The sequence below is a fragment of the Rousettus aegyptiacus genome, unplaced genomic scaffold, assembly GCF_014176215.1.
Source record: "Rousettus aegyptiacus isolate mRouAeg1 unplaced genomic scaffold, mRouAeg1.p scaffold_m13_p_4, whole genome shotgun sequence".
Classification (NCBI taxonomy): Eukaryota; Metazoa; Chordata; class Mammalia; order Chiroptera; family Pteropodidae; genus Rousettus; species Rousettus aegyptiacus.
The window spans coordinates 123235561-123258484 of NW_023416307.1; the positions used below are offsets into that span (position 1 = coordinate 123235561).

Below are 22924 nucleotides of genomic sequence, written 5' to 3' on the forward strand. Positions count from 1 at the left end.
GTTAGTAAACACTTACTAACTGTATGAAATAAAAGGTGGCTGATCTGTCCTGCAGGGAAAACACCAAATAAACAGTTCTCCACCGGGTGTTTTGTGTCAAACAAGTAGCCAGTTCACTGGCACTGCCACCCCCCTCCCAAGGTACTTCATACGCTCCCAAAACCAAGTGAGTCAACAAAACTAGGTTAGACATCTCATTAAAGTGGGTTTCCTCATGGGACCTCTTGCAGTGCCTGCGATTCCCCTACAAGTGTGTTTGGGTGAGGGCTGGGCTTGTCTGCTCTTCTTCCTAAGAAGCCAGTTGTCAAAACAACTAAACAGTCACTTCATTTAAGGGGCACCTGGAAATATTAAATAAAGACTTCTGGTTCCAGGCTGGTTCCCCAAAATGAATCAAGACCCACCACTCAGCAGGTATTTTGGGGTCATTAGACTAGGTCACCCATCCAACTCTTCTTTATTCCCCAGAACACCCAGCCAGGCCACACCCCTTATGGCCCAGGGAGCACCCACTCCACACTTTCACTCTGCCTGCTCATAAACAGTAATAACCCTCTGGCCTTGTGCCCAACTGGCATACACCTTTTCAAAGCCTCTGGGAAAGGTTTTTGGACTTTGTGTGCCCAGAACATCTTTACGAGACCCCTATGCATGCCCAATTTGTCTCCCTACTGGCCTAGGAGTTCCCAGGCTGGACAGAGCAAGCATCGTTTCTGGGCCCCCAGGAGCCTGCCAGGACCGGAGCCATAGGAAAAGTCTGCAATCCTCTGATGACGGAATGAACACTTTCAATTCTCACTTTTTAGATGCTTAGAGGTTTTCCCCGAACTTCCCCTGGCATCAAATAATTCTCACCTGGGCCTTTCCCCGACCCAGTAGGGCTGGGAAAGGAGTTTGAAACATGTGAATCTCTCAAATGGACTGGAAAGGCCAAACAGAAAACAAAAGGTCTACAACCCATGACCTTAAAAAGTGGGGGGCTACTGTAGCTATATGAGATGATGAGTGTTAACTAAACCTATGTAGTTATCACTTCACAATATATGCAAATCAAACCATCATGCTATACCCTTTAACTTACAGTGATGTATATCAATTGTTTCTCAATAAATAATTGCTGTATATCAATTATTTTCTCAAAAAACTCACAGCAAATTTTAATGTAATTTATATGTTTATATATTAGTCTCACCCACTAGATTGTAAGATTCTAAAAAATTGACACTGTCTTGTTTTTATTTTTATCACCAGCACTCATTATGATTATGACTATGAAATAAAATTAATTAAAAATAAAAAAAAGTTAGGAATAACCCTTCATCCCAGAATACCCGGCAGGCAGGCCCAGGCCTCAGTCATGACACTGTCAGGCCAGGCCACACAGGGATCGGCTGGCCCAGACAAGGTCACAGATGTGTAGAAAACGTGCCTAGAAGCAGGCCGCTCCCCCACCCTCCCAGCCCTCAGGGACCTTCCAGAGCAGAAGCTTTTCCAGTTTTATCTTTTAGGGTAAGAGACTTCACTGAAAGCCTGGACTGTTTAATGTGACTAATTCATCCTTGAAAGCACTTTATCATGGCCATTATTAATAAGATAGATTAACAAAAAATATTCGCATCAAACTCCAATATGCCAAACCACTTTCTCCCATATGTGCCAGTTAACTCAGTGGGCATCACTGTCCTCATTTTACAGATGGGGCAACTGAGGCCCAGAAGGAGATGAGACTTGAAGAAAGTCCCAGTCACACAGCCAGAAAGCAGCAACGTAGGGACTCTTCTCTAGACAGCACGAGGATAGGAGAGGTGGTTCTGAGAGCAGCAGAAGCCTGATATCTCAAGGTGCTATGTGATCTCGGGCAGGTCACTGCACCTCTCTGAGCCTCGGGAGGGAAGCTCGTTATAAGGAAGACAACGATGGATGGGAAGGTGGAGGCAGACAGGGTCATGAGAAGAAGGGCCGGCTCCCGTTCCCAGACCACTTCCCTCCTCCACCCCGAGTCAAGGCCCAGCCTCCAGGTTATATACACTGACAGTTTCGGCTGCCCCTGTCCCACTCTGCAACCGAATAATGGTTTGTGTAATCATTTATGTCTCTCCCCTCTTGCCTTGTTCCCCATTCTATCTCTACCACCCAGTACTGTGCCTGGTATACAGTAGGAGTTCAACAAATACTAAGTGAGTAAATTAATTAATAATGCTGAAAAATGGCTCAGTTCATTCAGGTGTGAGATCATCATGGGTCAGGAGACGGTCTAAGGGAATAAACCAGGAAGAGCAGCAGAGGCCCCCTGGGCAGCACTCCAGGGAAGAAGAGGGTGAGTGGAGAGCCTGAAAGCCCACCACTCCTGTCTCCTACTCTGTGTGGCCGGAGTGGCATCACAGGGCACCTCTCTGCGCTTGGCTACTTCACCCACAAAGCAGAGAGCATCGTAACTTTCTCACGGGGCTGTCTCAGCTCAATGAGTAAAGTTCTGGGGCATGGTAGATGCTCAGTAAGCATCTCGTAAGTCAGAACCGGACCTCATAAATCAGCTGACCCTCTGGTGCCTGAATGAGGAGACAGAGGCCCAAGGCAGCAGCGTCTAAGAGTCTCACAGCAAAGAGGAACAGGGCCGGTGCGACAGCTGGGGAGACAGCCACTGCGAATAGACTCATGGGAACAATCTGAAACCTCAAGAAGCAGTTCTTCATAGTTTCCGTGGGAGTGACCTCCCTGGCTCTTGGATAAATGAGGCTGCAGAGGTAAGCTTGTCAGATTTAGCAAATACTGCACAGGACATACTTAGACTAAAAACATGACTCATTGTTTATCTGAAATTTGAATTTAACTGGGCGCCCTGCATTTTATCTGGCAACCTTATCCAGAATGTCTTGATGTATTATCCATCCCCACAGCCTGCGCAGAATATGAGACCCAGGAAATAAGAGGAATCAAATACTCTGGCTGCCTGGCCTGAAAACCTCCACCTGAGTACAAATTAAATAAGTCAGGATTTAAGGGTCACGCACTCTCCCGTAGGCATGCTTCTTTCTTCCCACCCAGAGGAAGCCTCGCCGGACAGCTGCACAGAACTTTCACCATCTTCTTGGCTCCTCCGTTTCCATAGTTTTCTGAAGCAGGTGTCTACTGCCAAGGACGTCATGTCACGTAGACGACCTCATGTCACCTGCTCCTATCCTGCTCTCTTGACAGGCATTGCTAATGGATATTGGCACCCTTCCCACTGATCAGGACCTAGCCATAAATTGCTCATCAGAGCCTCGTCTCTTTCTCTGGGCCCTAGTAACATAAGGAATAAGAGAATGCTTTCATGCGAGGGAGAAGGTCAGGGGCAAATAGGACATCCAGAAAAGACAGTGAGACAAGCAGAAGCTCACAGCACCACTCAACCCTGAAAACATGAATAAGAATCATATATATCACTGTGGCAACACGACAGCTCTGATGGGACCTCACAGATCAAGAGCTCAGGGATGAAGAGAGGAGAGGATGGGGGAATCTAGGGGCAAGCGCACCCCTAAATGTGTAAGGTGAGGCAGGAGCCAAGTCAGGGTCGGGAATGAGGGGCAAAGGAGCAGACAATGCAAAACTACTCACGGCTGCTCCTAAGGACAAAGGCAGGAGGGTGAGAAGTGAGGGTTGAAGGTGAGGCATCCATGTATATAGCCCCGCAGAGGGCATGCCACCAAGCTGCCAGGCTGGGTGGGAGCCGGCCCTTTTCCTAAGCACAGACAGACCCCCGGGGTCACATGTTGTCCGTTTTATAGAGAGGGAGACCCCTCACACCAGGGCACTCAACTCACAAGTGGCAAAGCTGAGACTGACATCCAAAGCTCGACACTGCCACCCCAGCGGCTACCTTGGATTTGTCCAAAGTCCTCTAGTAAGCTGGAGAGAAGTAGGTAGATAAAGTATGTGCAGTGAGAGGCCCTTCCCTGGCTGGGTCAGAATACTGACTAGAGGAAAAAGGAGTTCTACAGAGGTAACCGCACAGGCTGATCTAATCATAAATTTATGCCTCGGGCCTATATCTTCTTTAGTGAAAGGTTTTAAGCCATCCCTGTCCATTGTTCTCATGCACCTAGGTTAACACACCTTTGAAATGCCAGAATTTTCTTTTTCAGACTCCTCGAAGGTATCACCACCCTCAAGGGAGCACACGACCTTGTTAACTATCCTATATCTTGCTTCCTCCCACCTTCATGCAATCTTCCCTATGTTCCCTATTAATCCAAATATATAAAAGAAACTGCAAAACTGCCATTCTCAGGAGCATTTGAGATTTGCTTCCTGGCATTGACATCAGTTTAGCTCAAATAAAATCTTATAAGAATTCTTTACAGGTTTGGACAGTCTTCCATGGACATGACCAAAGGCACCCTCCATCAGGGGCATCCCAGAGCACCAGCCCCTCCCCCACAGGCCCAGAGGCCATGTGCACCCCCTGGGATTCAGGAGGCTCCTGCTTTTGTGAGTCTGGGTATCTGGGCTTATCATCTGCTGGCTGAAAACAGACTAACAGACTAACAGATGGAATACCTTTCAGAAACTTCTCTCGGTTTTCGCCACGATGATCAGTTCAGATGGTCTCTGAAAGGCCCTGTCAGTTTCTGGGGGAAAAAAGTCTGTGATTTACAGTAAGAAATATATATTTGGTCTTCATCCCTTTTTCTGGCACAGAGCTCCTAAAACCCTTGGAATTTCCTGTGATGAACTCAAAGAAGGCCTATTTTGTTATGGTAATGAGGTGACTTTTACAGCACGACCTAAGATGACCTAAGACAGGGGGCTGGTTACCAGGAGAACCAACTATGTGATTAGAGGGTTGGAACTTTCAGTCTTACTCATGGACCTCCAGCGAAGAGGGAGGAGCAGGAGGCTTAATCAATTGCCAATGGCCAATGATTTAATCAGCTCCTTCCTCATACCTTCCCTGTGCATTTCTTCCATTTAGCTATTCCTAGGTTCTAGCCTTTTATAATAAACCAATGATCTAGTGAGCACAATGTTTCTCTCTCTGAGTTCTGTGAGCCGCTCTAACAAATTATCAAACCCAAGGAGGAGGTCGTGGGATCCTCCAGTATATAGCCAGTTGGTCAGAAGCACAGGTGAAAATCTGGATTTGCAATTTGTGTCTGAAGTGGGGGTAGTCTTATGGGACTGAGCCTTTAATCGGTGGAATCTGACACTATGGCCAAGTAAATGGTGTCAGAATTGAGTTGAATGGTGGGACACCCAGCTGATGCTGTAGAATTGCTTAGTGGTGTGGGGGAAAACTCCCACTCATTAGAATTATAACCCCTCTCATTGAAGAAATCAATGACTCCTTGATAAGAGCCAAGACGGGAAGATACACGCAAGGAATCTTCTCTCCGCTTGAGCCAAGCTCTCCCTCCATGGGTAAGCCCCAAAAGGGAGGCTCCAGCTTACCCTGGTTGTCTGGAGGCCCCATCTCCCAGCACCTGCTGTGTGAAAGACTACAAACCAAAAATGTGGACTAAAAACCAGGCTCCCTAGCCTGACATGTGGCTGACCTCAAGTTGGCCACTGCACATGCTATAGTTGTCCACATATTCAGACTACCCAGAGATCAGATGTCAAAATAAAAATAATGGTAGCAATACGAATAGCAATCGAATTAACTATCATTTATTAATTGCTAGTGCCAGTCACTGTACTGCAAACTTCCAGTTTTTCTTCCCTAGTCCCCACAACAATCAGAGAAAGTAGATTCTACATTATTCTATAGCATGTCTATTTTGATAGAGGACCCTGGGGCCCAGAGAGGTTAAGTGACATGCCCAGGGTCACACAGTAAGGCAGATGCCAAACCATATTTATACCCAGACTCATTGGACACCTGAGCTGAGATCTTAACCACACCTCTCCTCTCTCTGAAGTGTATATTCATTGTCTATGGCCACACCACCCTGAACAAGCCCAATCCCATCTGATCTCATGGGATCTCAGAAGCTAAGCAGGATTGGACCTGATTAGTACTTGGATGGGAGACCACCTAGGAAGACCAGGCCCTGTAGTCACAAAAAATAAGGGATTGTAAACTGACAAGGTCCTTGCAATCTGTGAGGTTAACCAAGGGTTGCCTTGCCTAAAAAAATAAATAAATAAAGTATATTCATCTACCTCTGAGTCTGGCCCACTATTCAAAGCATTTCTTGTTTACCGAGTTTTTATTTTCTTCCCCCAGTGAGGAAGGCTGGCAGACTGGGAGCTGCTTCTCTGGGATGGTTTATTTTAAATCCTTTGTTCTCTAAAGTCCTAAAGGCAGGGACTCTCTAGGGAGGTGCCACCACGCACTCTTGATGCCTGAAAGCTATCAACTAGGGCAATTTCTGGAGAGTCAAAAATTTGGCAGCATTGTGTCCAGCATACTAAAAGTGCACAACTCCTTTAGGCTGGCAATCCCAATATTTGTCAATCAGACCCATGTGTAAGATGTTCACTATATTCGATTTTGCAAGATGAAAAAGTTCCGGAGATTAGTTGCACAACACTGAATATACTAACTGCTGCTAAACTGCAGACTTAAAAATGGCTAGAAAGGCAAATTTTGTGTTATGTGTATTTTACCACAATTAAAAATAGAAAGGAAAAAAGATGTTCATAGCAGAGTGGTTTATAAGAAAGAAATCTGTCATCACTGGGGGATTAATTAAATAAATAATGGTTTACCCATCATTTATTGATCAGAGGCATTGGCAAATTGTGGCCCTAGGCCTGATTAAGCACTTTTGTTTTTGTAAATAAAAGTTTTACCCACACACAACTATACCCATCATTTGCATATTGTCTTTGCATTCTAGTTAAAATAGCAGAGGTGAGATCATGTGGCCCACAACCCCAAAATACCCACTATCCAACTCTTTAAGAAGACCCAAGATCCAGAAAAATACTCAGAGAAATATGTGAGGGGTATCAGGGAGGAGAAGATGTCTCCCAAACACAGCCACGCTGAGAATTAAATTTTGAAAGGAAAATTTAAAATAACATATGTTTACCCACATGTTTATAAATGCACACTATTCGATGCCTATCTCTGGATGGTGAAAATATGGATGAATTTTATTTTCTTCTTTTGCTCTCTATGCTCCGAATTTTCTGTATTAAATAAATATTACTTCCCAACACTAGAAAAAAGTGATAATTATGCCATAAGATGAAAGTTTTAACCAATTCTACAATGGCAATCAAATGTATCAAATCAATGTTATACACCTTAAACTTACAAAATGTTCTATGTCAAATGTATCTCGAGTTTTCATCAAGGTAAACGAACAATAATTACCATTCTCATTGTCTTGGACCTTAGAGGGAGCTTATGTTGATTGTGAGGCTCCTAATAGGTCACAGGTCTGTGGTATTGACACCCCTCCCCTGCCAGTCTATGACATGGGGGGGAGGGGCAAGGGAGAGGTAGAGGGCAGGCCCCATAGGAATTCTCAAAAATTACCCTGAATACTCAGGAGGGTGGATCTGATTTTCAGCTAGGGTGAGAGGATGGGGGTTGCTCTAGGGGGTCCTGCCAGGGAGATTGAAATAGAAAATGTATTGGGGTGCTTGGAACTGATCTTGTTAGGCCTGTCAAGTGCTCCAAAACTCCACTGTGGGGACAAAGTGACAGTTAACACTCAACCTATGCTCACTGTCTTTCTAATCCTCACGGGTGCTGTTACCGTTCCATATTGCAGCTGGGGAAACTGAGGCTCAGAGGGTCACTGACTCTCCTCCCAAGGATCCACAGCTGGCATAAGGTGAAGCCAAGATTTGAACCCAGAAGTGTCTGACTCTGCAGCTCCATGAACTTTCTACTACATGGGTTGTCCCATCAGGAATAATTATTCTGGCTGGTTTATTAACTCAGTCTGTCAAACAACCAACAAACACCCACATGTCAGTCATCTCCTCCCAGCTGCGCACAACCCTGTGAGGGGCTCATGAGTGATTATTATCGCTTCTCTCAGGTGGGAACCTGGAGTCTCAACAAGGAGGGCTGCAACCTGGTAGTGCTCAAACTTTAGGGATGACGCTTATGTTCTCTAAAGACACCTCCCTCCAAATCCCATCGCCTGCCATGTCGAGGGGCCAGGGAGACCTATCGGAAAGAGTAAACCAGGAGGGCTGCTTGGAGGAGGCATCAGACAGGCCTGAGAGGAAGCCTGCCTCTCAGCATCGACTGCCTCTCCTACAAAATGGGCACCCACCCAGTGTGTACAGATCAGCAAGCCTTGGAAGACAGGTACAGTGGCTGGTGTCCGTTTATTCTCTATAAAGTCACTGGCCTAGGTGGGCCCTAGCACAATATTCTCTTTATCTGGAAGCAGAACTCACATTCCAGCTTCTCAGCAGTAGGCACCTGGCTTCCAGCTGCCCTAGGCTACTCATTAACCAGGAGTGGGCCTTGAGAAGGGGCTGGGCCCTGGAGTCTGCTCCCAGCCTGGGGGAGGAAGAGGAGAGGGCAGTGCCGGATGATGTGAGCACCAGTGTCAGATCGACCAGGGTTCAAATCCTTCTTAGCTGTGTGACCTTGGGGGGAGTCAGTTCATCTCTCTGAGCCTCAGCTTCCCCATCTGTATAAGGGAGATAATATCTGTGCCCAACTCACAGAGCTACTTTGAGGACTGACTGCATGAGTCTGTGCCTCATGAGAGTGCCTAGCAGTGCCAGATTCAGAATAAGCACTCAATAAATATATCTGTCATCTTTGCAAGAAGGACAACAGCATCTAAGTCACAAGAGTATTGTAAGACAAAATGTGCTAGTATACGTTAAACCATTTGGCGCCATATTGAGCATGTTGTTGAAGAGTTCAATGTCAGCAAGTATTCTTACTGACATTTATGATATTTATGGTGATGACTCCTGAGGTGACGTGGAGTGGGGCATCTCTATGCCCACTTGGCAGCTGCTCAGGGGGGTATCCTGAGCAACTAGTGATATGCCTGCCTGATTTTCCACGTTTGATGTCACAGCATGAAGAACAGGTCTCCACGGGGTCAATGGACTGTAATAGAGCACCCAGGCTGGGGGGGGTCTTGATGTCAAGGACAGAATCGGGTCCATCACTGACAGCAGCAAGCCAAGGGTCTTTTGGCCTTTTCTCCCAATCCTGGCTTCCTAGGTAACCCCAAATCAACCAAACTCCAACCCTGGACAAGTAGAATTTTGGTCAGGGGAACTATCAACCCCCCAGAGAGAAATTACTGCCCAGGAAGCCAGGGTTTTCCAATTCCAGAGCAGAATGTACTAATGGGTCATGAAATCAACTTAGAAGGTCAGGGCTATCATTTTTATACAAGAGAGACCAGAAGAGAACAGAGCCCAGCAGATAGTGAGGACATGAGTTATTATTTTTGAAATTCTTATTTCAATTTCATGCATGTGTACGTGTGTGAGCACAGGCAGTATCTTGTCATACAATGTATTTCATACTGTCACAGCTAAGAGACTTTGAAAGCCCCTCCAGTAAGGATGTTTTAAATCAAAGTGAAAAAGATATCTCATCTGCAGAAAAGTGACTACATCAGGTTCCTACCCCATTAAACCCCTTTCGAAAATACTGTCCTGATCCTGAACTGGGGAGAAGAAAAGCTTCTGTAAATATCGGGAGACAATCAACAAAAGCAAAATGTCATAAGGTCTGTAAATTAGGTAACAGAATTATGTCAATGTTAAATGTCCTGGGGTTGATAACTGTGTGTGCTTACATAAAGGAATGAATGGCCTCACTCTTACGAAATACATGCTGAAGGGTTAGGGGTAAAGGGGCAACATGCATGCAAAACCCCCAGTGATTCAGCAAAAAAAGGAGAAGAGTAACACGGCTATTTTTACAGCGTAGAGAGAAAGAGATGAAGCAAATATAGCACATGTTTAACAATGGGAAAATCTAAGTGGAGGGTATACGGGAGTTCTCTGTAATATTCTTGCAACTTTTCCGAAGGTTTTCAATTTTTAAAAAATAGAAAGTTTAATAAAGAAACAATTGAAATAGTAGCCCCAATTTCTGGAGCCTTTCTGTCTGTGCTGGGAGCCAAGTAGCTCACTCTTTCACATGAATCTGACCCCAATACTCAAAATCCATGCAGCAAGACTGAGGGCCAGGCAAGGACTTCAGAATCAGTGCTTGGCCCATTTGCAGGACTGCTTTCCTGGCATAGGCAAGTACAGGTGGCCAACCCAGGCCATGTACCGACCACCCAAAGATGACATGTGGAAAAGGTCCTGGGGCCTGAGTTCTGTCTCCTCCTCCTTAGAGCCTGAGTACCCCATCAGGTCACCAATGCATCACTGAGACCCAAGGCCATGGGGAGGTCAATGTCACTTACGCTTGGAGGCTCCTCAGAAAGGGCTGTCGTTCTGGACCTATTGCAACGAGAAGAAACAAAGAAAGAAAGATCCGATCAGGATGACTGTACAAAGGACTTGGAGTCTTCTTCCAGGTTTGACTGTTCAACTCATACATGCTGGGAGGGTCCCCATCAATACCCAGTGGGGAAAGGAAAACTGGGTGCACAGACACTCGTGTACACACTCACGTACTCACAGACACACATGCATACAGACACAGACACTCATGCACCAGCTCACGCATTCCTCTCCTGGACGCAGTGTCCCTAAAACTGTCCTCTGAAAGCCTGCACTGATGGCCCAGCCCATGGTCGGGATGGGGGAAACTCTTCTTGCTGGCTAAGAATGGGTAAGCTGCCCCCCAAAAGTCCACACTCCTGTGAGCTCTCTGCCAGACCAGTCATGAGCCTAGGTCTGTAACTGACTGTTCCGTACAAGCAAGGGGACACACCAGGCTAGATACATGGGCTGTAGGAGGCCCTGGGTACCCCAGAGTCTTTGAGAATACTCATCAACTGTTTAGAGGCTCTGAGAATTTTGTTCCAAAGAAATCTGTTAAACTTTGCCAAACTGAGCAGTCCCAAAATGTGATTGACCCCAGAAGCCTTTTTTTTTTTTTTTTTTTTTTTTTTAATAGAACAACTTCTGTTCTTTGGAACTCAGTTTGGGAAATAATGCAAGTGGAAGCAGACCACTTCTGCCTCTCATTCCACCAGCAGAGCTATGCTGGAAGGCTCTCCTGGTTTCCTGGAATATAAAAATGCAGAAAATCAGGAAATGGTACTTTAACAACTAAGATCTTACATTTTGATAAGTTAAATAGATTAGCAGAGAAGTGGAAGGGCAGAGAGAGGATCTAGGCTGGGTGCTTCTCATTCCTCTTAGTGTCTGCAGCCCTGCCTTTGCAGCCTCTTCCTCAGACTCAGAAATGCCCCAGCAGTTTAGCAAGCTCCCTGTCCTCAAATTAGACAACTTCATTGTTATGTTAAGGCCTCCACACTCAACAGGTTCACATTGGTGTCCACCATATCTGAGGCATTATGGCATAGGAACATTCGGTCAATAATTTATTGAGCAGCTACTATGTGCTAGGCACTGTCCTAGGCACTGAGAACACAGCAGTGAAGACGGCTGAAGCCCCTGCTCTCCCGGAGCCTGGAACCCCATGGTAAAGACCAACATGTGACGGATGCTATGGAGCCTTTATTTTCTGAGTGGACCGTGGCTCTGTAAACGCTAGGGTAGATTAGCAATGTCTGTGACAGAAGTGGGCAGTGGAAGTGGTAACGTGTACCTTGCTATCTAGGACTATACCAAAGGAGGACGGACAACAGAAAGACAAAGGTAGCATGTTCAATGTACAATAACAAGCACAATGTTAAGGGAACCAGAGAAAGGAGAATATAATTCTATCTGGGGCAAGACCTTGCATGAGGCCAGCCAGCCCCGTTCAAGGAGGAGGATAAGAATGGCACTAAGTCTCTGAAGGTCTAGCGAGCTGGCACCCAGGCCCCTTCTGGGGACAGCCTGCATCTACTCCATCAGGAGACCCACACATATCCTCTCTGTCTATGGGGTTCTGGGTGGGCTGACCCTACCTCCTACTTCCAAGGGTGGGCGTGTGAGCCAGGCCTAGTCAATGAGAAGGGCTGTCACAATTGGCTCAAAAACAGTCACATGACCAAGCCTGGACAGTGTGAATGATGACAGGAGGTATGCTAAAAATATTGGGGGAAAAGCTTTCTATGCTGAGATGGCTATTCTAAGAGGGTGTATACCTTGTGCAGCTGGGGGTACACCAAGGAGAATGGAACCAACAGAGAAGGGACATGGCACCCAGAAATGGATAGAAAAAACGAAGTCCCAGTGACAGTCCTCAGTACCTGGATCCAGCTATGCATGAAGTATGACCCTGGGGCTTTTTGGTCAGAGTCAGTAAATATTCTTCTTTTTCTTTTTAAAGTTATTTTGAACTGATTTCTGCTGCTTGCAACCCCCAAAATCCAGACCTATGCCCTACTCCAAATGCTGTATAATTTTATGCATACTCCCTACTCTGACACTGAGGCCATCGAAAAATTGAGGTGCACATAAAATGACATCTGAGATCCCCCTGCAGCCCTGGTACTCTACCAGGAGCCTATTGCAAAGGTTAGGACTGATGCACCCTCCCCAAGACAGAGAAATCAGCCCTTCTCAAAGTTAAGCCTGGAAGGCTTATTAAAACACACAGAGCTGGGCCCACCCCAGTGTCTGAGTCAGCAATCTAACAAGACCCCAAGTGATGCTAGACTACACATCCAGGACCCAGACTCTAAATCTGTTCTACTCTTCCCAGTTGCTTGAGGCAGGTACCCAATGCAAAATAAACCTCCAGCCAGACAGGACACCATGGCCACTTGGTCCTTCACGCAGACCCCCAATTAAGGAAAATGCCCACGTGATTCAAGGACGAGCTAACCTTTAAACAACTAAAGCACCGGGTCCCAGCTTACGCCCATCCCATTGCCCACCCTTCTAGCCAGCCTCCACCTTGGGATTTATCTAAATATTGAGGAGGCTATCAGAATGACAGAGCCTCCTGGGGCTCCAGCAGGCCCACGCTGGTCTTCCAGGAGCTGGGAACATCCCCCAATGGCTCTCTGCACCAGGCAACATGCCAGCACCAAATCCCACTGCGGGCCTGGGCCTGACACACTGCCTTGGCCTTGCTGTCAGCACCGCCTGGCGGGCCCTGGGCTCTCCCTGATTTACATCTGACTTGGCTGCCTTAAAAAGCCTCCTGTGGCTTTTGGAACGGGGACACTGCTCAGTAGAAAAGGGCTTCCCCACCACTATCCTTTCCAGATTGGCACTGGCCCAGAGGGTCTGGCCTGGCTCAACAGCCTCTCAGCTGTATGACCTGGGGCAAGTTACCTGGGACCTCAGTTTTTTCTGTGCAAACTAGAAAAAATGGTGTCTTTTGCGATGATAAGAGAGATGATGCTCACTAGGCCCTGGGCTTGGCCCACAAGGTTCAGCAGAGGCCCGAAGCTGTGACTTATCTCCTTTACTCAGAGTGGTCCCCAGACCACTAGCATTGCATAACCTGGCAGCTGGACAGACACTAGCATTGCATAACCTGGCAGCTGGACAGACATGCAGAATCTCAGGCCCCACCTTAGACCTCCTGCACAGAAAGGGGGCATTTTAACAAGATCCCAGGTGTGGTCTACAGCTTCCAAATCTAAAGAGCCATGGTATATGTTATTATTATTGTGGTTGCAGCACCCCAAGACTGAGCCAGATGTACCCTCAACCTGCAGACCTGGGGGACAGCAGGCAGGGGTCAGAGGTTATGAAATGTTGAGAGGGAAGAAAAACTCTGTGGTGTCTTTCAGCCTCTCCTGAGCCCCTTGGCACAGGAGAGAAGGGACACAGGCCAGGTGTGTCCTACAATAGACTTAGTGAATAGGTACTGATCACAGGACTCAGGCAAGGTAACAAAATCTACTGAAAACATTCCAGGCTTCAGATTTGGGGTTTTGGCAGAGTCTGACTGCCTATGTTCCTCTCCACAGGAGGCTGAACCTTTTGCGTTCCAGGAGGAAAATTAAATTACCCTCTTTGTGGAGCGTGGAGCTCACAGCCCGGAACTCACAGCAGAGGTTGGCAGAGAGGCTGCTTGGAAGATTCGTGCCCCAGACTAGTGTAGGGGAGCCCTGCAAGCCCACATGGAGCGGTGTGGAGACCGCCTAGATTTCCCCAGCTCCAGCCAGCAATGACCCCGTGACAGTGCTAAGGGTCCCCACTCAAAGGCTGTGACTAGAAAAGCTACTGAGCTGAAGCTCCTGAATCACCTCCCCTTTGCCCACTGTCGGCCCTATTGAATGAACAGAGCAAGAAGCTTCCACTGTCCAGGATCCTCCTGCCATACCTCCAGGGCAGGAGGGTGGGCAATGGTGTGGGGCGCCCTGGAGGGGAGGGGCTGCTGGGTGAGACAGTACTAAGGTCAGAGAAACCAGATGACCAGATGCAAATGCAAAAAAGATCTCATGTTGAACAATGTTAGCTCGAATTTATAAAACTGTATGGACAACACAAAACACACCCGTGGTCCAGAACAGCCCCTGGAAGACCATTTTGTGGGAACTGGTACCGCTTTTTCCATGTCTGGGGCATGATCCTTTAGAACAACCTACACCTTCCACTGGTGAGAAGTGGAAGACAGAAAAGGATTCTGCTCAGTAGTAGTGGAGAGAGCCTGCCAGGTTCAGGGGGATTTCTTTCTCTCTCTCTCTCTCTCCCTACCCCCTTCCTCCCTCTTTTTTTTTTTTTTTTTTTTTTTTTTAAGGTCTGTTTTAATATATATTCTATAGATGATAGGGGAAAATCCACCTTGGAACAATGTTTTTTACTAAAAGCCCATTGCCACAGCTCCACTCAGAGCATCTCAGAACTACAGGCCCCAAATCAGAAGGCTTCTTTCAGAGGAGAGCTAAGATCTTAAAAACCAGCAGTATAACAATTGTATCCTAAAATGGGGCCCACTGGAACAGCACCCCACTCAATGATGATATGCACTTCCCAACAGAGAAAAGGCAGGGTCTTTTCCCCAAGCACTACGTTTCCTTACAGGTAAGGGCCGAAGACCAGAGAAAGGATAGATAGGACTTGTCTAGATCACACGGCAAAGCCAGTAGCCCAGGGCACCCAAACCCTGCTGCCCAGGTGCCCCTGTGATAGTTTATTAAATTATTTCGTGCTCAGCTTCATGAGGACATGATTTGGTCTGTCTTGGTCACTTGCCATATCTCCAAAGGCCTAGAACAAATAAATATTTGTTGGATGGCTGGATGGTGATAGGTGAATTTAACTTTCTGGATTGATTCAGATGTTCAAACTATAGGCTCTCATTTCAGAGTAGAGAAAATCAGTGGGCTTTTGTGTGTGTGTGCTGAGCACCTACTGTGTACCAGGCCCTATGCTGGAGCATCCCCCTCCCCCATGTGCCCACAGTCAGGTGGGTAGACTAAAGGCAAGACCACAGAGGCTTGAGCTTCACTCTACAGGGGCTCTTTGACTCACTTAATCTTTTCTGAGTACTTACTATGTGCCAGGCATGGTTAAGGGGCTCAAAAAAGCTTCATGAGGAAGGCAGTTTTAAGCTGGCCCTTGAAGAGTTAGAATAATGAGGGAAGAGAGAACGGGCCTGCGGGCTGAGTCCTAGGCAGGGCCAAGAGAGCCCAAGGCTTGGTTTAGGGGCAGAAAACAGCCAGATCACAAGGACAGGAGAGAACTGGTTGCAGATGGGGGGTAAACATGGGCCAGGAGACAGATCATGAAGGACCTCAAATTCCAGAGTCAGGTGTTTGATTTGATTTCACGAAGTACTAGAGCCACTGAAGGCTTCTGAGCAGGAGAGTGACATGCTGAGAGCTGGCCCCAGGAAAGTAAAGAGAGATGATGCCCAGGAGGCATGGAGGCAGGTGAGGAGGCTATTGTCTTGAGCTGAGATGACATCTACCCAGAGAGGAGATACCTAGCATCATCTGGTAATAGAATGAATGTCCTTGAAATCATGGTCTAAGTCTTCCATGAAGGCTGAGCAGCCATTATCTCCAGGTGCTGATCGGCTATGCAGCAAGAGGGCAGAGCCTTCAGGACTGTCTCCTTCCGGTGCCCTTCACCCACTAAGCATGACTCTGCTGAAATCTACAGGCCAACTTCACCTCTCCACCTCCTACCAGTCAACAGGCAACCTGGCCCGAGGTTAAGGACTTTCTACTGGAAGGAGATAGTGGAACATGGCAGTGAGTTACTTAGCACTTTTGTGCAAAGAAAAGCTGTGGAATGGTTAGGACTCTCAGAACTTCATTGGAGGAAACCTGCAGAGATGTGATCCAGGCCTCCATTTAATGAGGAGACTGAACTCAGAGAAGCCATTGAGGACCCTAGGTGAGAGAACCAGAACTCAGGTCTCCTGCCCTTTGGCCCTGGCCTGGACACCCACCAGCCCTCTTGCAGCTACCTCAATTCTACTCCACACAGTGGTCAGGTCAGAGCAGCCCACCGGGAGTCAGGCCACATGCTCCTCCCAGTGGAAGTGGTCCTGCCGTCCAGGAACCCCCATTTCAGATTCTGCAGGAGTCTCCTGAGCAGCCAAGCCCTGGGAATCTTTTGGATCAATACAGCTCTGCCCTCTCAGCCCCTTTTTCACTCACAGTGATAAAATCAGGATTTGAGAGTCCTGACCACAGGCTACTGAAAGTTTGAGACAGAGGTAAACACTCTGTTCTTAAATTCATCTGTTTTACATAATCACTGAAAGGCAGGTGGGGCTGGGAAAGAACCACAAGTCTGTGAACAATGGCCCTTTTGATGGCCTATCTTCCCATGTTGATTTGTGCCTAACTCAGACCTCAGTCTCCTCATCCATAAAGTGGGTGGGCAGGGGGGCTTAACTCAACGATCCCAAAGTCCCCACACTCACCAGCCAATGGCCCACTCTCCCTCAGATGTTCTCAGATGTTCCCAGGTGTTCCTTGACATAAACTGCCTGGGGTTGTTCATTAACCTCTTCCTGATATAGATCTCCTCCCCTCCCTGAGGCTATGAGCTACTTGAGCACAGGGACTGTCTGATTTATTTAACCCTGCCCCCTGGATATGGCACTATGCCTGGCACCCAGCAGGCGCTCAATAAACGTTAGAATAAGACTCTTAGAATAAGACTCTAACGCTCCAAAGCTCCAGGTTCCAAAGCTCCTCCCCATTCCCCCTGCTGAGCTGGGGCAAGTCACTTTTTTGAGACTTGTCTAGAAGATGCAGGTAAGAACCCTAAGTCAGACACAGGGCTTAAAATACAGGAAGGGTGATAAGTCAGAGTAGGTGCTCAGTTCCTTCCCGTCACAGAATGCTGAATGGCCTTGGGTTGCTTCTCTGCCTATCATCAGGGAAAGTTCAAAGTCATTGGTGATAGTGTTTCATTCACTGAGCTGGTGGCTCTCTGGATGATTAAGACAGGCCAACCTAGGTCAGTGATTCCCGAATTCACACTAGCTGTTCGGAATGGCCTGGCAGATCTGTATGTTCTGAAAAGCGTCAGTTCTACAATGGTCTGTTGTTTGAATAGAGTGGCAGAACCAAGAACAGTATGATGCCATTTTCCTTAACAAAACAAGACCACAGCTAGCACGGATCTTAAATAACTACGGATTCTAAATCACCCCTAGCTGGAAAGGAAAATCAAAACTGAAACGAAAATTGATCTAGAAAGTAATAAAAAGGGGTATATATCCAACTAGACATCTGAGTTATACAGTTAAAGCTGTAGGCAGAGGAAAATGCATAATCTTAAAGCCCTCTCCACAGAGAAAGACTAAAGACTAGACTGAACTTTTTAAAAATGATCTTTAAGGATCACTTTTATAGTTTTGTATTGCTTGAGATATATTATTTTTTGTAATTAAAAGAGAATCCTTGGACAGTTTCCCATAAAATTAACATATCTCTACCCTATGACCTAGCAGTTCCACTCCTAGAAAGATGAAAACCTAAGCCCACAAAAAGACTTGTACACAAATGCTCATAAAAGCTTTACTCATAATCACCCCAAACTGGAAACAACCCAAATGTCCACCATCAGGAAAATGAATAAACGAACCGGTGCATCCATACGACGGAATACTACTCAGCAACAAAAGGAATGAACTATTGATACACACAACAGCATGGATGAATCTCAAAACATCAGGCAGAAAGAAGCCAGGCACAAAAGAGTATATGCCATTCGGAGCCATTCATATGAAGTTCTAAGCTTGGCCAAACTCGTCTATGGTGATAGAAATCAAAAACTGGTTCCTTCTGGGAAAAGAAAGACACAGATAACTTTCTGGGGGAGCTGGACATGCTCTATATCTAGCTCTTGGCTATGGTTACACAGTTTTGTATAAATTCGTCACAACTCATCAAACAGAACCTTTGCATTTCACTGCATGTAAATTATATCTCAATCTAAAAATATTATTTTTAATCGTGAAAAAAATTTTAAATACAGATTCCCAGGCTCCACCCCCAGGGATTCCAATCCAGCGTGTCCAGGCCAGGCTTGGGAATATGGAGTTGTAAAAAGTAATTCAGGTAATTCTGATGCCTGACTAGAGCTACTCCTGCATCCTCTATCCCCATACCACCCACTGGCTTTATTGTTTTGAGTGATTTGTATGTTGGTTTTTACAAGAGAGAGTTGGTTGACCACAAAGCTTTTGGAACACAACAGCAATTTTCATTCTCTCTGCCCTCTCTCCATCACTCCTAACCCCTGCCCCTCAGCACAGGTTTCTAAATGAAGCCTCTAACAAGTGAGGTGAGAAGGAAAACCCCTAAGCCCTGTCTAGGGCAGACATAGCTCAACCTAAAAGAGGCCAGGGCTGCATGCTCCCAAGGAGGTCAAGCCAGTAAGTTAATAGCCTGTGTGTACCTGTTAAACATCATGTCTAGGCCTTCACCCTGTGTTTACAAAAAGAGCTCAAGGCAAGATTCACTGGCACAGAAAATGCTTTGTGCTCTGACCCACAGTGACTGGGCCACCTTGGGTCTCCTAGACCCCAACCTAGTTCCTCACTCACCATCAGGGGTCCTCTGGGCTCCCAGGTTTAACTGGCTTCTCCACTGCTGTCCCCAAACCATCTGCCAGCTGCCCTCAGAATAAAGCTCAAGCCCTTTTACCCACCACCCAAGGCCTTCCACCAGCCAGCTGGCTCCTGTTCCTCTTTCCAACTAGGCCCCTTGTGAGGCAATTGTGCCTTTGCACCTGCTGTGCCCCCTGCCTTTAACACCAGCTTATCCTTTTCCTCCTCCACTCAGATGCCAATTCCAACATCACCTTTTTTAAGAAGCTGAAGTGTGTCCTGTCTATGACTCTGCTATCAGTGCACACTGAGTCTTCCTTCACCGTACCCCTTGGCCGGCACAGTCACAGCGGCTGCCACACTGTCCTTTCTCCTCTGGGCTATGAGCTCCTCAAAAGCCAATATTCTACCCGGAATCCAGTGTCTGGCCAGAACTGACCTTAGCAAAGTTTATTAACCAACTAAGTGAGGCACATTAAAAAAGACCTCTCGTTCACATTTGAAGACCACTGAGCATTTCCACATCCACAGATCCTCCCCAGAACCCACAAGTTCACACAAACATTTTGGTAGATAAGTTGGCCAACATGGAGGAATGAGATGCAGCCCCAAAGAATGTGAGTGTCACTTATGACCTTTTGTAGAAATGAGGGATCAGCCCACGCCTGCCAGGGTGACCCTGGGGGGTCCAAGGTCAGCCCTATTTCTCACCCAGATGCTCTCTGGCCGCAGCCAAGCTGCATTCCAGGTGCTCCTTGTAATCCATTTTTCAAATGGTTCCCAAATAAAGAAATATGTTCAATGGCTCCAATGTCTTATCATTTCAGGAACTTTCAGATAAGTACAGCTCCTAAGTCCTTTGACAGGTTGACAGGTAGACAAATTGGAGTTAGACAATGCCACCCCCGGGGCCCAAACTGCCACCTGGGGAACTGACACTTGTATGATAGGAAGAGTGGCAGGGCTCCCAGAGAAGACAAAGAGAAGAGAGAATTGATAACTAGGGATAGAATTAAGGTACCAATCCACACACTCACCCTAATGATTCAGGCACTCCTGTCCCTTGTTTTCCCCAGGTCTCAGTCTGATTTCAATTCAAGACATTAGTTACTAAAACACCACAGGGCCGAAACTCACAGCTGTCCAAGAGAAGGCCTTTGAAGTCTAAACCTGCCACTGTCTGGTCAAGCTGCTGTCCTCTGGGTGGCTCTCAGTTTGTCCATCTGCAAAATAGCCACTACCCACTAGGGCCTCCCGACTCTGCAAAGCAGATGTGACCCAATCACAGCAGGATGAGCTGAAAGGGACAGGGCAGGGGAGGTTGACTGTGGCTGTGCCACAGGTTAGTACAAGAGTATCCCCAAAGGACAAAAACTCGAGGGCGCGTCTCAGCCCTTGCCGCATACCCACAATGACCTGGGACCTCGTGACACCCTCTAATCGGCAGCTCCGAAGCCGAGCTCGGCTTTACAGCTTACCAGAGGCTTATTCAGCCTCATCTCCCTCAATCCCCTCAAGGACACAGTGAGGCTGGCATTGGCGTCCTTACTGCCAGAGGCCCAGGGAATCACCCAAGGTCGCCTGCCGACTAAGAAAGAGACACAGTACTTGAACTCAGCTCCCTGAGGACAAGCTCCTGCCTCTTAGATTCTGCTTACCCCATAACCAGTCTACTCCACCCATTTTACAGATGAGGACATTGAGACCAAAAAAAAAAAAAAGATTGTCCAAGGTCAACTGGGGGCTGAGCCAGACCTAACACCTCTAGCCATTTTGCCAATCCCACCATATGGTGGGTACTCATTGGCCAGTGCCCTTAGGTCCCTTCTAACCCTCCCCTCCCAACACCATCCTGATTAAATTCCTTCCCCTCTCCACCCCCACACCTCTTCATTATGCCTACCCCACACTCCCTGGATGACTCCCTGGTCGACAAGGAGGCAGGCGGTTGCTAAGTGCTCACCCGCTCTCTCTCTCATAAAAATAAACTCCTTCTGGCTGGGAGACTCTGGATGAGATCCTCTCCTTTCCAGCCAAGAAAAAATTAGAAAGAAATTTTAAAAAGATATCCTCCATGACATTTATTTGAACGTCAGCAATGCAGAAGCGTGAGCCAATTTACCAAAGTCCAAATGGAGCCACGCGCCACTAAACCTCAAAACCTCAGTCCGAAGACCCTCCATTCAAGCGTCTGGTTGGTTACTGAGCTGATTTATTTCACCAGGCAGGAAATGGGGGCCTGGGCTGCCTCCCAAGCCTTTGGGACGGGTCCTGGGGAAGGCCGGGATCTGGCAGAGGCCTGGCAGTGACCAAAATAGCCAGGCTGGTGGCCCTGCTGAGCACACACCTCCAAGTGTCCTCCCTCCAGTCCAGGCTGAAGCTTTGGGGTTCTGGAGGAGATCCCTGAGATTCTCTCTCTGGCTTCCCTGATGGGGGCAGGAGGAGAACCTTTAGCCCTTCTGAAAGAGGAACCCCCAGAAGGAAGGGGAAAAGTCAAGAGGAGTGTCTCTGCCCACGGCCCACTTGGCCCCCAGCTGTCCCTCAAGACAGCTAAATGTTGACACTACCACCTGGACGCGGCACACAGGCGGCACCCTTGGAGCAATGCCGCCCTATCACCTCTCCCCACTCAGTGCCTGCCCTGAAGAACGAGCTCCGGCCCTCTAGGCACGGGGGACACTCCCTCCGCTCGGTACAGCAGAGGACACACAAGTGCCGGCAACCAGGGACGCAGAGACACAACCACATTCGGGGACACACACGTGCATAGCCAGGTACTTGGAGACACAGTCACACACACACACACAGATTCACACACATACATAGGCTTACACACACACACACACACACACACACACACACACACACACACCGGGACACACAAATGTACACATCCAAAGACACAGTGACACAGTCACACTCAGGTAGCACAGACACACGCTAGGACACAGCCCAGGACGGAGAATAATAGCAGGCATACATGGGGGGTCTCACAGTGCATGCTGCCGGGGACATGGAGAAACAGTCACCCGCAGAAACACACAGGCGCACACACAGGGAGGCGGAGACATATACAGACGCCCAATAAGACTGAGACTGAGACACACCACACACACACACACACACACACACACACACACCTGCCGCCTGCACAAGAAGTCCTAACCCTTTCGCCAGGGAAACAATAACCGCCCCTCCAGCAAGTCTGAGCAGGCGACCCTCCGTCACCCGCTCGGTGGTGAAAGGGGCGCCGCGATGGGGCGGGGAGGAGGCTGGGGCTGGCTGGAGCGCAGGGACGGGGCAGAGGCTCCGCACACTGGCTCCCTCTCCCTCGGGTACCTGGAGCGGTCGCCGCGCTGCGCTCCGCTGCGCTCGCTTCCACTCGCCAGAGGCTGCCCGCCGGCTGGATCTCTGGCTGGCCGCGTCCGCGCTTCGCGCTCCTTCTCGGCGTGGCTGGGTCTCCGGGCTCGCGGTCCTCGGAGCTCGGCGACGGCAAGCGAGCGAGGCTGCGACTAGGGCCCGGAGCTCGGCGCGGGCGGCGGCGAGGAGGAAGCGGTAATTTATAAGCGGCTTCTTCCTGACCTCGCGTGTCTGTTGTCTGAGCAGGCAGCTCTCAGCATCACCCATCCTGCTGGGTGGAAAAATACCAGCTTGGCCGGGCTGGAGGCGGGGCCAGGGAGGGGCTAGGGCGGGGCCGGAGCGCCCAGGCCCGCCCTACACGCGGACACACACACGCGCGCGCACACACACACACACACGCACACTCACACCCAACACACGCAAGCGCGTACGGGCTCGGACACACAAAGAGCCCGGGCTCGCCGAGCGCGCGCGCACACACCCTCAGGCCGCGGGCGAACACTCGGCCCAATGCTGCCTCGGTTACAATGCACCTTTCCGGGAGACCGTTACTCTCCAACCGCTGGTGCCAAGTGATACAAC

General features: G+C 48.2%; 1 protein-coding gene and 1 pseudogene across 2 annotated transcripts in view; one reads left to right on the forward strand and one right to left on the reverse strand.

Annotated features, from left to right (window-relative positions):
• Positions 1 to 22601, reverse strand: part of SLC6A6 (solute carrier family 6 member 6) — an 81690-nt gene extending 59089 nt beyond the window's left edge. Inside the window, exons 1-3 of one of the 2 annotated variants that reach the window (XM_016141860.2) lie at positions 22322 to 22601; positions 10350 to 10386; positions 4543 to 4613 (exon numbers count right to left, since the gene is read on the reverse strand). The gene's annotated coding sequence lies outside the window, so the exon portion shown is untranslated. The remainder of the gene's footprint in view (positions 1 to 4542; positions 4614 to 10349; positions 10387 to 22321) is intronic. The other variant, XM_016141859.2, reaches the window with a different exon arrangement.
• Positions 5916 to 6044, forward strand: LOC118601917 (annotated as a pseudogene).
• Positions 22602 to 22924: the final 323 nt, after the last annotated feature.